The sequence below is a fragment of the Neovison vison genome, chromosome 2, assembly GCF_020171115.1.
Source record: "Neovison vison isolate M4711 chromosome 2, ASM_NN_V1, whole genome shotgun sequence".
NCBI classification, from domain to species: Eukaryota; Metazoa; Chordata; class Mammalia; order Carnivora; family Mustelidae; genus Neogale; species Neogale vison.
Genome location: NC_058092.1, coordinates 51,849,822 through 51,865,000, shown reverse-complemented (window position 1 = coordinate 51,865,000; position 15,179 = coordinate 51,849,822).

Sequence of the window (15,179 nt, the reverse complement as noted above, 5' to 3'; positions counted from 1 at the left end):
AAGCTCATGCTTAATAGTAAACATCCCAGGAGAATCAAGGTCCTAGATGAAACCAGGTGGTTACTCCAGAAATAGTGGTAGGAAGGGCAGCCTTCTTCTACCCTATAGGCTCTGCGTTAGACACAGGGCAAGAAGGGGGCTCTGCAGTCTCTTCTCCATTGGTGTTTGGGTCTCCCTGGTGGGTGGGCCAAGCCCTCTGCCTTTACAAGACCTACCTGCACCCACATCCACCATATAGGAAGCATTCAGCTTTTACGTAGCCAGGCCAAAATACCTTCAGATAAATTCCTGACCAGAATGATTTTTAAAATGCCAGCTTCACCAATGGACATCTTCAAAGGCTATTTATTTCTAAGTATCTGTTGTGTGAAAAAGGAGGTTGGACCAGATTTCACTGAGTGGAACCTGCAGAAACATTGCTGGTCAGGCTGGGAGCATGTATATTAAAGATGGAGATCACTTGAAGGAAAGTTCTAGACAATGATTGCAGATGTATTTATCTTCATTCATTCATTCTTCTTTCTTTCTTTTATTCATAGTTCCATTTTTCATTCTCATTTTAAAAAGATAGCCTGAGTAGTTAGTTGTCTGTTGTCTGTGCAGGGTTTTTTGGTGTGTTGGTTTGTGGGGTTTTTTGGTTTTTATTTTTGGAGGATTTTTTGTGTTTTTGTTTTTGTTTTTGGGGGGGATCAGCAAGAGTGATGAAATTTTGGCTAGCAAATTAGATGACTCATTCATAATTCCACACATACATCAACAAATAAGAATCAAGCATATATTTTGCCTGTTCCTGTAATAGATCCTGTAAGAAGCAGAGAAATTTAGTGATAATGATCCAGTCACTCATTCAACAAATATTTATTGAGCATCTATTTTGTGCCAGATATTGTGTTGAGGTACAACAGTTGATGGAGCTTAAAGTCACTGGGTATAAACAAGTAAATAAACAAGAAGAATTGCAAAGTATGATAAGAATTTCTGTGTTTGAAACGGTATTCTGCACTAAAGGTTTTGAGGTTTCCTAAAAATAGGTAGCTTTGCTTTCACGCAGAAGATGGTGGCCTCCCATTTTCTAGAGGAACAAGTATATTGCTGGTTGGGAGAGACTGGTTTCAAGGGGCCTGATAGTGTAGACTCTTGGCTTAGCTGGAACCCCAGCTGTACTGGGTGAACTTAGTAAATCGTTAACATGTCTCTCTAACTTAGTTCCTTCAGACATAAAGAGAGGTCACTAGAACCTGCTTCGCAGGGTTGTTTAAAGATAAAGCAAAATAACACAAGAAAATATTTAGCATCAGATCTGATGTCAGAGCAGTTCTTCATGTCAAAGGAAACTGCTGGGGCGCCTGGGTGGCTCAGTTGGTTAAGCCACTGCCTTTGGCTCAGGTCATGATCCCAGAGTTCTGGGATCGAGTCCCACATCAGGCTCCAGCTTCATGGGGAGTCTGCTTCTCCCTCTGACCTTCTCCTCTCTCATGCTCTCTTTCTCTATCTCTCTCTCTCAAATAAATAAATAAAATCCTTAAGAAAAAAAAAAAAAAAAAAGGAAACTGCTGACAGTCAAGAGGAGAATACATGCTTGGATCTGGAGCAGGAATCCTGAGCCTTGCCAGGACTCAAGGGAACTCTGTGGAGCCTGCCTCCCCCTTGCTGACCGGAGGACGGGCTGCATCAGGGAGCAAAGTGAAGGAAGTATGCTCCCATATATATTAATGAGATGAAGGAACGTCAAGACCCCAACATAATCTGTTTATACATTATACATTTCTCTTGTTATTATTCAGCATTGATTGAGTACCCTCAATTCTGTAAGCTTTTTATAGAATGTCCCAACAACTCTCAATTACCCACAGTCTGGAGGAGCAGGTATGGCAAGAAATAAATGAAACCAGAGAAAAAGCCTGTAGCCCATATCACCACCCTGAGAAGGAACATCAAAGCCTTATTTTGGCTGAGCTATTGGCTCGTATTGGCAAGGAGCAAGGAAGGATCCTTGGGGGCTCGGCTTTTGGTTCCATGAGGGAAGGTTCTGTGTAAACCACTTCACAGTTGCTCTGCCAGCTCCTGGCACAGTGCCTACCTTATACACGTTTGTTAGATATACGTTTGGTGAAAGGAGTGAATCGTGTTAAAAATAATATTTTTTTCAGGCTTACTGTATGTGAGGAACTATTTCAAGAGCTTTACACATATTTTATTTAATTCTCACAGCAACCTTACGTGTGAGGTAGATACTGTTATTACCTCCATTTTCTAGAGGAAGGCATGAAAGCATAGAGAGGTTAAGTAACTGGACCAAGAGTGAACAGCTAGTAAAGGCAGGGCCAGGAGTCGAACCCTGGCAGTGTGCTCCAAAGGCAGTGCTCTGATACCCTCTCTCCCTTAGATGTCTGCCTCTGGCCAGCAGATCATGCTTTCTAGTTTTAAAAGTCTTGCTTCTTTATTAATGAGTGCCAGCCCAGATCTCAGATGGACCCTTGGACTCTCCTCAAACTTACTCGTAGGCAGCCTGTTGTCTACTGTAGTGGTCTGTGCTCCTGACTCGGTCAGACCCCCAACTTTCTTCCTCCCTCACTACTTGTCAGTAGTCCCCTCAACCCTCCTCTCATCTGATTCATGGCCCATGTTCCGTTTGAGGCTTTTCCACTCTTCCCAAAATGCAGACTACTCCGAGCAAGAATCTTTGTATCTTTACAGCTGTTCACTGAATGTCAGGCTCTGTGCCATTGTTCGTTATCTCTATTCCTCACCGGAAGTCAACCAGAGGGGTATTGTTAGCCCCATTTTACAGATGGGTGTGAGGAAGTCACCTGCCAGTGGTGGTGTGTGGTAGAACCTGGATTCAGAGCTGCTTGGCTTACCTTCAAGACCTTCTTCTATTCCCTCTTCCCCACAGTTGATCCCACTTCCATGCTCGCCTGCTGTGAAAAGCCCCCACCATCCCCAGTACTGGGGCAGAAAAAGGGGGTGGAGGTGGTGAAAGAAGCCTTGCTGATCCCCAGTGGGGCTCAGTCAGGGAGCATTTAGGGGAGTATGTGTCTTCTGGGCCTGTGTTCAGTTACAAGGGCAAAGAACTAGGACAGGCAGGAAATCTGAGCTGAACTCTGATATTAAAAAGGAGGCAGTAAGAACAGAGTGATCACTCTGCGCCTGTATATTAAATGTATTTTCTCTTTGTAAAAAAAAAAAAAAAAAAAAACTGCGAAAGTTATGTTTCTACATAAAGGCAGCCTGTGTTTCATAGCTATTCTAATTTATGGGCCGTACATTCCTGTGATTGTCTTGAACTGAATAGCCAAGTAAATAATCATCGAGAGCCACAGGTAAATCACTTGGAGGTGAACCGAGCCTGTCCAGGGCCTCCAGAAATGGCACAAACATTATTTCCTAATTTTGCAGATTTCTTCATCTGAGCCCAGAAAACGCCTTCTCTTGTTGGCTTTCAGGTTTGACACTTTTTCCACTCACTTTCTGAAGAGACAGTGGGAAGGTGAAACGTGAGAAGTGTTTAAAGCATTTTCAAAGATTCCCCTTCTAATTTTCCTTCTCAATTCCAAGGAAATAATGCCATTCACTTCCACAAGTATTTATCCTGCTACAAAGTGAGCTGGAAACGGGAGGGGTTGTGAGGAGCCCAGAGTCGGTAGACCTGGACCACAGCCACACACAACTTGGGACCTGGTGGGTTTGTTTTGTTTGTTTTTAAAATTTTGGGAGGGATGCCTGGGTGGCTCAGTTGGTTGGATGACTGCCTTCGGCTCAGGTTATGATCCCGGAGTCCCAGGATCAAGTCCCGCATCAGGCTCCCAGCTCCACGGGGAGTCTGCTTCTCCCTCTGACCTTCTCCTTGCTCATGTTCTCTCTCACTGTCTCTCTCTCAAATAAATAAAAAAAATCTTTAAAAAAATTGGGGGGAAAATACGCATAACATAAAATCACCATTTAACCATTTTTAAGTGTGCAATTCAATGGAGTAAGTATATTTGTATTGTTTTACCATCAATCACCATCCCTCTCCAGAACTTTTTCCTCTTCCCAAACTAAAACTCCATTTCTACTAAACACCAACTCCTCACTTCCTCCTTACGCCAGCTGCTGGCAACCACCATTCTACCTTCTGGCTTTGTGAACTTGACTATATGAGGTACATCAAATAAGTGGAATCCTACAGTACTGGTCCTTTTGTAATGGACTTACTCACTTGGCATCATGTCCTCCAGTTTCTTCCGTGTTGTAGCTTGGGTGACCTGGCTGATTTTAAGAAGGAGAACGTTGACACAATGGAAATACTAGTTCTTATATAAGTCAATGGGAGAGGCATATTCACATTCATTTGTGGTTGTTGGAAGGAAATTTGAGCCTGAGCTCCAGGAATAAATCCAAAGAATTTATTGAGTTAGTACTCTGTGTATGGCCCCATGGTTTGAACAAAGCAGCAGAAGACATTGCTTCTCCTGGAGCTTATATCCAGCACCAGAGATCCGGGGTGCAGACGCAAATCCAGGTGCTAAATAATAAGTAACTTCAGAGCACAAATAAAAATGTAAACAGAAGTTTAAGACTGAGAGGTCATTTCAGACAGATGTGATTAGGGAAGAGGGATTTTAGGAGGACTTTGAAGGGGAAGTAGAATTTTGTACAAAAGCAAAGGGGCCAGAGAGAATAAAGGAATGGGGTCAGACTAGCATGGAGTGAAAACATGTTCAACAGCAGACTGTGTCTGTCTTGTTCAATGTTTTATCTCCAAGGTGTGGTACAACAGGCACTGGTGTGTGTTGCATGAATAAAGGAATGCAAAGTCCATAGTGAATTTGGGGAATAGTGAGTAGAGAGCCTGGCTTGAGAAGTAGGTCCTATAGCAGAGCTAGGGCTAGAAAGAAAATGTTGGTAGAGATCAGAGTATAGAAAACTTTGACTGTTAGGCTAAGGAACTAGAACTTTATTCTGAGGGAAATAAGGAAACATTGAGTGTGGTTGACCAGGGGAGTTCATAGTGATTATCCCACTATTTCTAATCATAAGTGTCATCAAAGCACAAATACCTTCCAGGGTAGCTTAAAGTGGCAATAGCTGGGTGAATGTTAATAAGATGTGTCTTTGTTGGACTTATGCTGACCAGGCCACATCTCATTTAGAAGTATCATTTTTTGGAGCATTTTACAGTGACAGAAAGTAGAGGAAGCTGGCAGCCAAAACGCTAGTAAGGACAACATTCCAGTAAGCAAATACAAAAGTGATAATTTAGCTATGGCAATTAAGAGGAAGAAGGCAGGGGCACCTGGCTGGTTCAGTCAATTAAATGTCTGACTTTGGCTCAGGTCATGATCTCTGGGTCCTGGGATCAAGCCCTGCATTGGGTTTCCTGTTCAGCAGGGAGTCTGCTTCTCTCTCTCTCTCTCTCTCAAATAAATAAATAAAATCTTTTAGAAAGAGGAAGAAGGCAGATCTTGAGGCCATGATAAGAGAGAAGATCACAAAATTTAGGGATCTTGAAATTCCCTATGGAGAACAGAAGCCAGAGACCATGACACATGTCAAGCCTGAGTGATTGTCCAGCAAGGGATGTTTTAAAGGAAAAGAAAAGAAGGAAATTTTTTGGCTTGTAAAATGTGAGGTTGGGATGGGATGTCAGGCTTCCATATCCAAAGGAGAAGCAGAGCTTCAGGGTTAAATTTCTGGGGAGATTTGATCTGCAGCAAGGCAAATGTGGATAGTCTCAAGGCATGGTAATGAAGGCCAAGAGAACAAAGAATCATGGAAGGATAGGCAGAGGGCAGGAGAGGGAAAGAAACATGACAGTAGGTGGGGTGGGGGGGACTGACTTTGTATTTAACAGAAGTTACCTCAACAGGTTTAAACCAGAAAGGTATATTTGTTAAAAGGTAACAGGATAGTTCATGGAATCTAAGAGGTCAGCCAAGGTTGAAAGGAGAGTAGAACCAGGAACTGGAGAGCTGGCCAGAACCAGCAATTACCCTTTTTGCCTCTGTCCCTCCCCAGGCCGCATGTACTCCCCATTCTGCTATCCCTCTGCACTTGCTTTATTCTTTGCTCTCTCCTCTACACAGATAGCTGCTCCTACAGCCACAAGGATTGCCTATCCCCAGTTCGAAAGACCAGCAGAAACAACTAGTAACCCTGGATGTAATCCCAAATATCCAGGGGAGAAACTATGACAGGCCTCTTAGTGGAGTTCTGCTGGGTTCCATCAGCTATGGGCCAGGGGATGGAGCCCTGCCGTGTAAATATGACTCCTAAATGCAACTTCCATGGCTGTTGGGATAGCTTTGGAAAGCAGTATCTGGAAAGCAGTATCTGGGCAGATGCCACAGAAGGGATAGACTAAACTGACTCTGTCAAGAGCCATGACACCCTGTTAGGGAAGAAGGGGCTGAAGGAGGTGTGGCTGCTTCCATTTAGAGAGGCAAAGGCCCTAGCAGCCATGAGAACAGTCTTCCAAAAGCTGAAGAGGTACTTGAAAATTTACACCCACATGTGTAGGTGACAAGGTGACTGATTCCAGGAAATGAGGGAGAAGCACCACACCAGTGAGGGTTGTCATGCTGTGATAGGCTGATCTGTGTGGGAGCAAGGAGACTCTCCCAGGTGTGATGGGTTGAGCAGAGGCCTATTACCTACTTAGCAGAAGGCAGATCAGAACAGGGACTTTAGTGCTAGAGAAAGTCACTTTAGATGATCTCACAGGCTTCTTCCAGTGCTAAGATTCTGGGATAGTTTCGTTTAATCACCCCAATTCCAGCCCCACCTCCCCCTTTTAGTTTATCTAATTATAATCTACATCAGGAGCTCTTATTCTGGGTGGGCTTCAGGAAGTCCAGGAATGTCCTAAAATTGGATGCAAAATTGTGGGAGAGGATGGGGAGTGTAGGTTTCTATGTCAATTTGTCTCGAGACAGGCTCAGTCAAGAAACTATGACCAATAAGAGGGTGAAAAACTGTGATCTAAAGAGCAGTGATTTGAGACAGTTTATAAGAACAATGAAATGGAGAAATGAAGATGCAAGTAGGAAAAAAAAAAAACAACAGAAAAAGGAGAAATCAAATACATTTAAAAAGCAATAGGGCCCCCATAGCTGCCAAGGTTAAATTTCAGGTTTGATTTTGAGCTTCCTGGCAGTCAGAGAAACTTGGTGTCACTTGTATGACTATAAGAAACAGCAATTCCTCAAGAGAAACTAGGCTAATCCTAACAGACTTCTAAATTTCTTACCAAGCAAATATATCACAAAACTAAATATATGAGTAGTTATAATATTACTAGTTACTGAAAATTACTTTGTGGCAGGCACCAAGCTACATTATATATATAATTTCATTCAGTCCTGACAATCCTCCATTGGGCAGGCCCCTTTAATAAGCTCAAGGGACTAGTGAGGAAAGTGGGGTGAGGAGAAGAAAAGAGACTTGCCCACATTATCACAACTGGCAGGAATGGTAGAAAAGCATTCATGTTGTGTCTGCTGGACTCCAGGCCCACATTTTTAGTTACTTCAAATAACACAGATTTTTAAAAAGAAGAGGTGAGGAGGGAATAAGAAAAATACCAACTGTGACCAGTACCCTCAAGCCACTTTAAACCTAGCTGGTAAAAAAAAGGCATATACAAACAAAAACTTCAAAATAATAACAGTTGTTACCACTTCTGAGAACCTACAATAGATCAGGTACTTTATATATGTTGGTTCATTTGATTTTTCAAATAATCCTAAGATGTATGTATTATTACCTTTATATTTTGAAAACTAGTTCTAACTGGGTCAAGTCCAAACTTTCTTCGCTGGCTTTCAAAGTCTTGCATAATTTGGCCTTTTCCTATCCAATGTAATTTCCCATGACTGCCCCAAAGAAGGCAGCCATATCAAATGAAAAAGCATGGAATCCCAGACACTGCCATTTCCTCACTCTGGGACTTGAGAGAGCTTCTTAACCCGTCTGAGTAAGCTTTGGTTTCCTCATCTGTGAGATAGTTACAGTGACAATACTTTTCAGGGTAGTTAAAAGAATAGAAGACTTAAGAATAAGAATGTATCATCCAGGGGATCACAAGGGAGTCTGTGGGAGGTAGGGACTAGGGCTAAGGGACTGAGGGAATGATCTATTCATTCATTTCTACATACAAATATTTACTGAGCCTGTGGATGTGCTGCTCCTGTGTTAGGCACCAGAGGTTCAGAATGAATGGGATATGTCCACCCTTGAGGAAACCATAGTCTACTGGGTGGGGACACATTTAAATAGTGCCATGCATAATGAGAAGTGGGTAGTGATGAAGGTCTGGTATAGACTTGCCGACATACAATTATTTTTTTTGCAGCAAGATTATATGAGCAAGACATTATTGGAAATGCTGGCCAAATGTGGTATCTGAGTAAATTTGGGGGGTGACAGAGAAAAGTCTGGGTGATAGAACTTGTCTGAGATGGAGAGGTCAGATGGAGAAGTTGATTTGGTTTGGAACATCTTGAGTCTGAGATGGTTGTAAGACATCTGTGTAAAAAATTTCTAGTTGGCAAGACATGGATCAACATTGGAGTTTGAGGAAGGAACAGGAGATCTAAATTTAGGAATAAGAAGTAATGATGTGACCATTGTAATCACAAAAATGTTGAGCTTTCTGGGGAGCTGCATTAAGACAGAAAAGAAAGGCAACGACATAGCCCTGGAGGTATGAGGAGAAGGAAGAACCAACAAAAGAAAGGGTAGACAGAGAGATAGAAAGGTGATTCAGAATAGCATAGTATCCCAGAAGTCACTGATGGAAAGAGAGTCAAGAAGAATAACAGTATTACCTGAAAAGTTAAAGAAAATCAGGATAAGAAAATGTAAATTTTCTTCTGCAATAAATCACAGAGAGCTTTCAATAAGGAAAAAAGCCAGGTTTCAGAGGGTTATGGAAGCTGCAGGTAAAGATAAAAATGGAGGTAGCTGGCATAAATTGCTCACCTGAGAAATTCTGCAAGCAGGAAGAAAAGACTCAAAATGGTGGGTAAATGGGCCATCAGGGTCAAGCAAATTGTTCTTTTCAACTGAGAGAAATCTCCTCTGAAAATGAAGCTAACCGGAGAGATATTTTGATGTGAGATATGGGAATGTTCTAGAACACGTACCACACAGGCTATGTCTTCTCATATAAGATTAAGTCAGGGAGTTTCTGAGTGGACTAGATGAAGGAGGGATATTCTTAATCTTGAGCAGTAAATTGAACTTTAACATTACAAACTTTTAGAGGCCAAATCTTCATAGTTTTTTACCTCTCTAGCAGGACAGAAAGAACAGAGGGGAACAGGGAGGAGTCATGACCTGGGTTTGTGGTTGACACCTGTCTGAAACAGGAGTGAGAATCTGGAGTATGGGCAAGGTTAGGTGTCCAGGCTGGAGGGTGAGGGCTGAGTGGGGACGGGTAGAGTCAGTTGAAAGAACTGGGTGAAGAAAGAGGTTTAAACGTTCTGGTTTAAGTGAGGTTTAGGGTAAGTGGGAGAAAAGACATATTTATTCATTTCCGAGGGCTGCTTTAACAAATCACTACAAACTTGGTGACTCAAAACAACAGAAATATTTTTCAGTTTTGAAAGCCAGAAATTTGAATCAAAGTGTTGGCAGAGTATTACTTCTTCCAAAAGCTTTAGGGGCCATCCAAAGGCCTCTTCCACCTTCTGGTGGCTCTAAGCATTCCTTGGCTTGTGGCTGCATAATTCCAATGTCTAGCTCTATCTTCACATGGCCTTCTCCTCTGTGTGTCCCTCCACCTTTCTCTAATTAAGGATACTTGTCATTGGATTTAGGGTCATTGAATAATCCAGGATAATGTCACTTGAGATCTTTAAAATTAATTACAACTGCAAAGACTCTTCTCCCAAATAAGCTTGGGAATCATAGATTCCAGGTAGACATATCTTTTGGGGGCCACCATTCAACCCACTCAAACAGGCAAGGGAGTTGTGGTTAGAATTAGGAGCCCACCTGAAGGAGAGTAGAAGTACACCAGTGTCCCTGAGTATGGCTTTGCTCAATATATCACACATGTACTCATCTGGGGTTTGAGGGGAGGGGTTAAAAAGTTCAAACTGTTTGGGAATAATGATATTAGTAGTTGTGATGGTTGATCTTAGGGACTGGCTGTCTTAAGGAGGAGGATGGAATGAGATAGGGCTGTCTGACCAACTGCAAGTATTTCTGTAGAAAGTGAATTCTGGGGTTCTGTTGCCAACAGTGGTAGAGACCAATTACGAAACTTTGAGTATTGGTGGGAAAAGCTAGAAGAAGGCTGACCCTCTTCTTTTTTATCCCACTCAGCCAGGGAGCACAAGACCTCTATGGAAAAAGTCAGTTTCTTTGTCACCTCTAAGATGTTACTGATGGTTTGTCTACCCTGGGGAGAAAGTCTGTCTGTCTGTCTGTCTCTCTCTCTCTATCCCCCTCTCTGTCTCTTAGGTTATCTTCAAGCCAGTGGAAAATAGGGCAGCCAGACTTCAAAATGTTTACCCTTTCCCTTTTTAAAAACCAAGGTAATATTCTTCTCTTTTGTATCTGGAATATTTTTTCTTCCGGACAGCCACATCTTCCACATCTATCCAAAACAGCTTGCAGGAGAGCAGGGGCCATGTCTCTTTGCTTGTTCTTTTATCTCCAGAGTTCAACAAAGAGCTGTATCAATAAATGTTTGCCAAATGAATAAATGAACGAACAAAGGAATGAGTGAATGAATACATGAATAAAGTTGCATTTCCCTAGTTTCATATGCATGAATATCACCAACAAAACTCTTTTAGCAAGTGTGGAAGATGTACTACTGGGCTCACTTGATCTGTGTCCTGTCCTTGAATTCCTGTACCAATATGGATAATAGCTCAGTGCCTTGTCAATAAGCACAGCGTGTTCCATCCACTGCTGCCGAACCCTTAACAAGCCATCACAGTGGAGGTGCTTGTGTGAAGGTGACACTTGCCCCTATCAATGTCATCTAAGGAAATACCCATCTTCCCTTAAGTGTCTCTCCTCCCTGCCTTCACATATCAGTGCACTATAAATGATGATGAGGAGGGTTTGTAAATCAAGAAAAAGGCCTTGCTTTCAAGCACTCCTTAATTAGGTAGGATGGATACAGCATCCTAGTTCATTTGGACGGGACAGTAGGGAACCGTTCCATCTCCTGGATGTCCCCACCTGGGTCCTGCAGTGTGTTCCCAGGGCGTGATTGCTCTGTGTAAGGAGTTTATAACTTCTAAGCTTTTTTCTCTTGCCAGCACTGACAGGAATATTTTGCAGGTTGAGTCTGCTACTGGGTTTTACAAAAAGGCTTGGAGATTCAATACAGAATTAAATTTTATTTAGTTCATTGATACTTCACCTTGTTCGGAAAACAGTTTAAGGTTCCTTGTAAGAGTGTATCAATTATATCAGGGAAAAATAGATTATAAATAGATGAGAGAAAAAGAAATTGGATTTGGAACCTAAAACCAAGCTGGGAGTGAGACTGTCACACGGAAATGCATTCTGTGAAGTTCTATATACTCACTGTGGGTAGGATTCACAGTCGGGTCTGAGAGTTCTAGCAACGAGTGCTAAGCAGAAAAACCCAATCCGTCATACAATTTACAGCATCCATGAGACAGGGTACTTACAGGTCAAATACTTAGGAAAACCCCTTTTAGTCCTGATCTCAGAGCCGACAGGAATTTCTCCCAGGTTCCTCATAATGAGGGTACCCCGTGATGAGATCAAGAACACGGCAGTGAAACTCCTGCATAAACAATGCGTTCTGCATGGGACTCTTCCTCAGTAGAGACTTAAAACATCAACATCCCACCGAAGGTGAAGACTATAAAAGTAATTATTTGTGGATCAACATCAATCTGTAGCCAAGTCAGTGCTGGCCTGGCTTAAATCAGGAAATAACTTTAGAGAACAAAGAGTGAAATGTGGCTAGGGAGAAGCAGCCCTGGATCCAGGTCCAATTCCTAGCACTGATGCTACGTGGGATGGTGTGAAGAACTCAGACTTTGGATCCAGATAAAAGTGAATTTGAATCACAATGTGATTAGCTGTGTGCTTTTCAGATACCTGCTCCTCAGTTTACATATCTGTATAATGGATGATATGATCGCTTTCTACAGATTGTTATGCATGTGAAGGGCAGATACAGAGTCCAGCACAATGTCTAGAAGAGAACAAATGCATAACAAAGAGCAACTACAAAGCCTTCTGTAATGTCCTTGGACTGTGAATTTATCTAGGGCAAGGTGAATTTCTTGGGCCTCAGTTTCCCCATCAGAAAGTTAATAGTGTTGGAGAGTGAATACTGACTAAATCCCGTTTCATCTCTAGCATTCTATTATATGATTCCATGAAATTTAAAATGTAACATTTTTAAAGATTTTATTTATTTATTTGAGAGAGCCAGCATGAGCAGGGGGAGGTACAACACAGAAGGACAAGCAGACTGCACTTAGCTTGGAGCCTGCTCAGGGCTTGATCTCACAACCCTGATCGTAACGTGAGCCAAAACCTAGAGTCAGATGCTTAACTAACTGTGCCCCTCAAGCACCCCTAAAATATAACGTTATATAAAAAACATGAATACTAAAAAACCCCACGAATACTAAAATTATGTTGTTCCTTTTGTAAAAATCCTCCCCATATTAATAACGGTCAATATCATATGTGTGTTCTCAGACTCAGTCTAAAAGTGTGATCTCATCAGTTTATTATTGTGTGATATAAAAACATGAAAGAAGGGGTGCCTGGGTGGCTCTGTCAGTTAAGCATCTGCCTTCAGCTCAGGTCATCATCCTAGAGCTCCGGGATCAAGCCCCATGTCAGTCTCCCTGCTTGGCAGGGATTCTGCTTCTCCTTCTCCTGATGTCCCTCTCCCCACTCCTCTCACTTTCTCTCTCTCAAGTAAATAAATTAAATCTTTTTAAAAATTCAAGAACAAAGTTGGTGGGAAAGTCATAGATGCAGGTAGTTACCTGCATCTCCTCCTTCAGTGCCTCCCCAGGATCCCATTTCCCCAGCGGAGACCTGGAGGCCCTGGAGCATGCAGCTGTGGTCCACTCCTCCAGCCTCACTCCTGACCATCATCACCTGCTAGTGGCCCACATTCACACAGTTTTTTAAAATTGTGCCTTACCCAGGGGCGCCTGGGTGGCTCAGTGGGTTAAGCCGCTGCCTTTGGCTCGGGTCATGATCCCGGGGTCCTGGGATCGAGTCCCACATGGGGCTCTCTGCTCAGCGGGGGCCCTGCTTCCCTCTCTCTCTCTCTCTGCCTGCCTCTCTGTCTACTTGTGATCTCTGTCTGTCAAATAAACAAAATTAAAAAAAAAAAAAAAATGTGCCTTACCCAGGCTGAGCTTCTGCTTTCTAATGCATCACCCCACCCTCCCACTGATTTCCAGAAGTTCACTTAGGAAATTTCTAGATGGCTAATCCTAACTTCTAATTCATCTTCTTAGGGAGATAAAGTGTCAAGGAGCAAAAAGTCATATCCAAATTAAGTGTTTTAGACTTTGCTGTGGTTTCTGTTTTTCATTGTTTCGGTAGCAAATCCTGTTTGTGAAATGTCTACAACGTGCCAACCACTCTGTAAACAGTACCTTTCTAATTACCTTTCTAATTTTTGCAACGTCCCTTCGAGGTAAGTAACGTGCCCATTTTACAGATGAGAAAACAGAGACTGAGGAAAGTTAAGGAATTTACCCAAAATAGGACAACTAGGTGATGAGGGAGCTGGGCTAGGAGCCCAGGTTTCTGAATCTGAAACCAGTGTGCTTTCCATTGCACCACACCGCCTTGCCAAAGCAGACACAATCTCATGCAAGGCTCTCTACACTGCAAGGTGGGTCAGAGAGAGGAAACATAGTGACTCCTGAGGAAGTAGAATGTAATCAATTGGCAGTATTTGTGGAAAGCCCTATCAGTTAGAGTCTGGAAGAAGAAACCTAAGACTGGCCCTGCTGTCAGACAGCTCACCACCTCACTGAGGAGAGGGGACAGTGAGATCCCCTGAAACCACCAGAGAAAGATGCAGAAAGCTGTAAACCAAGTGCCAAATTGTGTGGTGCAGATGACAATGCAAACTCACGTCAGGAGAGGAAGAGTCAGGTCAGATAGCATGGAGGAGGCTGGTCCTTCCAGTCTGGAAGCAGAACAGGTAGGAAGCCCACCCAAAGCATAAGCAGAGCAGTAGGTGCAAAAGAAGGAGCCCCCAAGGCGCCTGGGTGCTTCAGTCATTTAGGTGTCTGCCTTTGGCTCGGGTCATGATCTCAGAGTCCTGAGATGAAGCCCTAGCATTGGGCTCCCCGCTCAGTGAGGAGTCTGTTTCCCCCTCTCTCTGCTCCTGCCCCCACCCATGCTCCCTCTCTCTCTATCTCAGATAAATAAATAAAATCTTAAGAAAAAAGAAGGAACCCCCAAACCCAAAGAGGAAACAGCATTATGAAAAGGGTAATGGAATTGTTAAAAAAAAGATGGAATTCGTTATCTAAATTGTGAGATGTAAATCTCAGCTCCTTTTATTCTGCTATTTCTACATATTTTTCATCGGGATAGAAAATATAAAGATTACAAGTGTTATCTCAGGGAGCAGCCTCCCACTGTCATCTCCAAGTTATCAACCCTGGCTAGGCACCAGTGACCCAGCAGCGAACAGGGGAGACACATTCAGAGAAAATCACCTGTGAGACAACATGGGCTGTCCCCTCACTCACTGTGAGGGACGCACCCGTCTCCTGGCCGCTCCTCAAAGACCCCAGGCACAGGCCCACGTGCTAAGGCGCTCCCTCTCTCATACCTATGTGGCTACGTTATAGAAGCTTCTTCTAATACGCTCCTTACCCTTTTCCACACTTGGTTTATCTCTAGAGAACGAGTCATGACTAGTGGAATTAGGGATAGAAACCCCAAGAGAATAGGGATTTTTGTGTTTTGTCACTTACCCTGAAGAGTTTCTGTTAAAGCTCACTGGTGTCGAAGAATTTGTGTAACGCTATTTTGGATTAAAAAGTGCCTGGCAGGGGCACCTGGGTGTCTCAGTCATTAAGCGTCTGCCTGCGGCTCAGGTCATGATCCCAGGATCCTGGGATTGAGCCCCACGACGACGGGCTCCCCGCTCACTAGGAAGCCTGCTTCTCCCTCTCCCACTCCCCCTGCTTGTGTTCCCT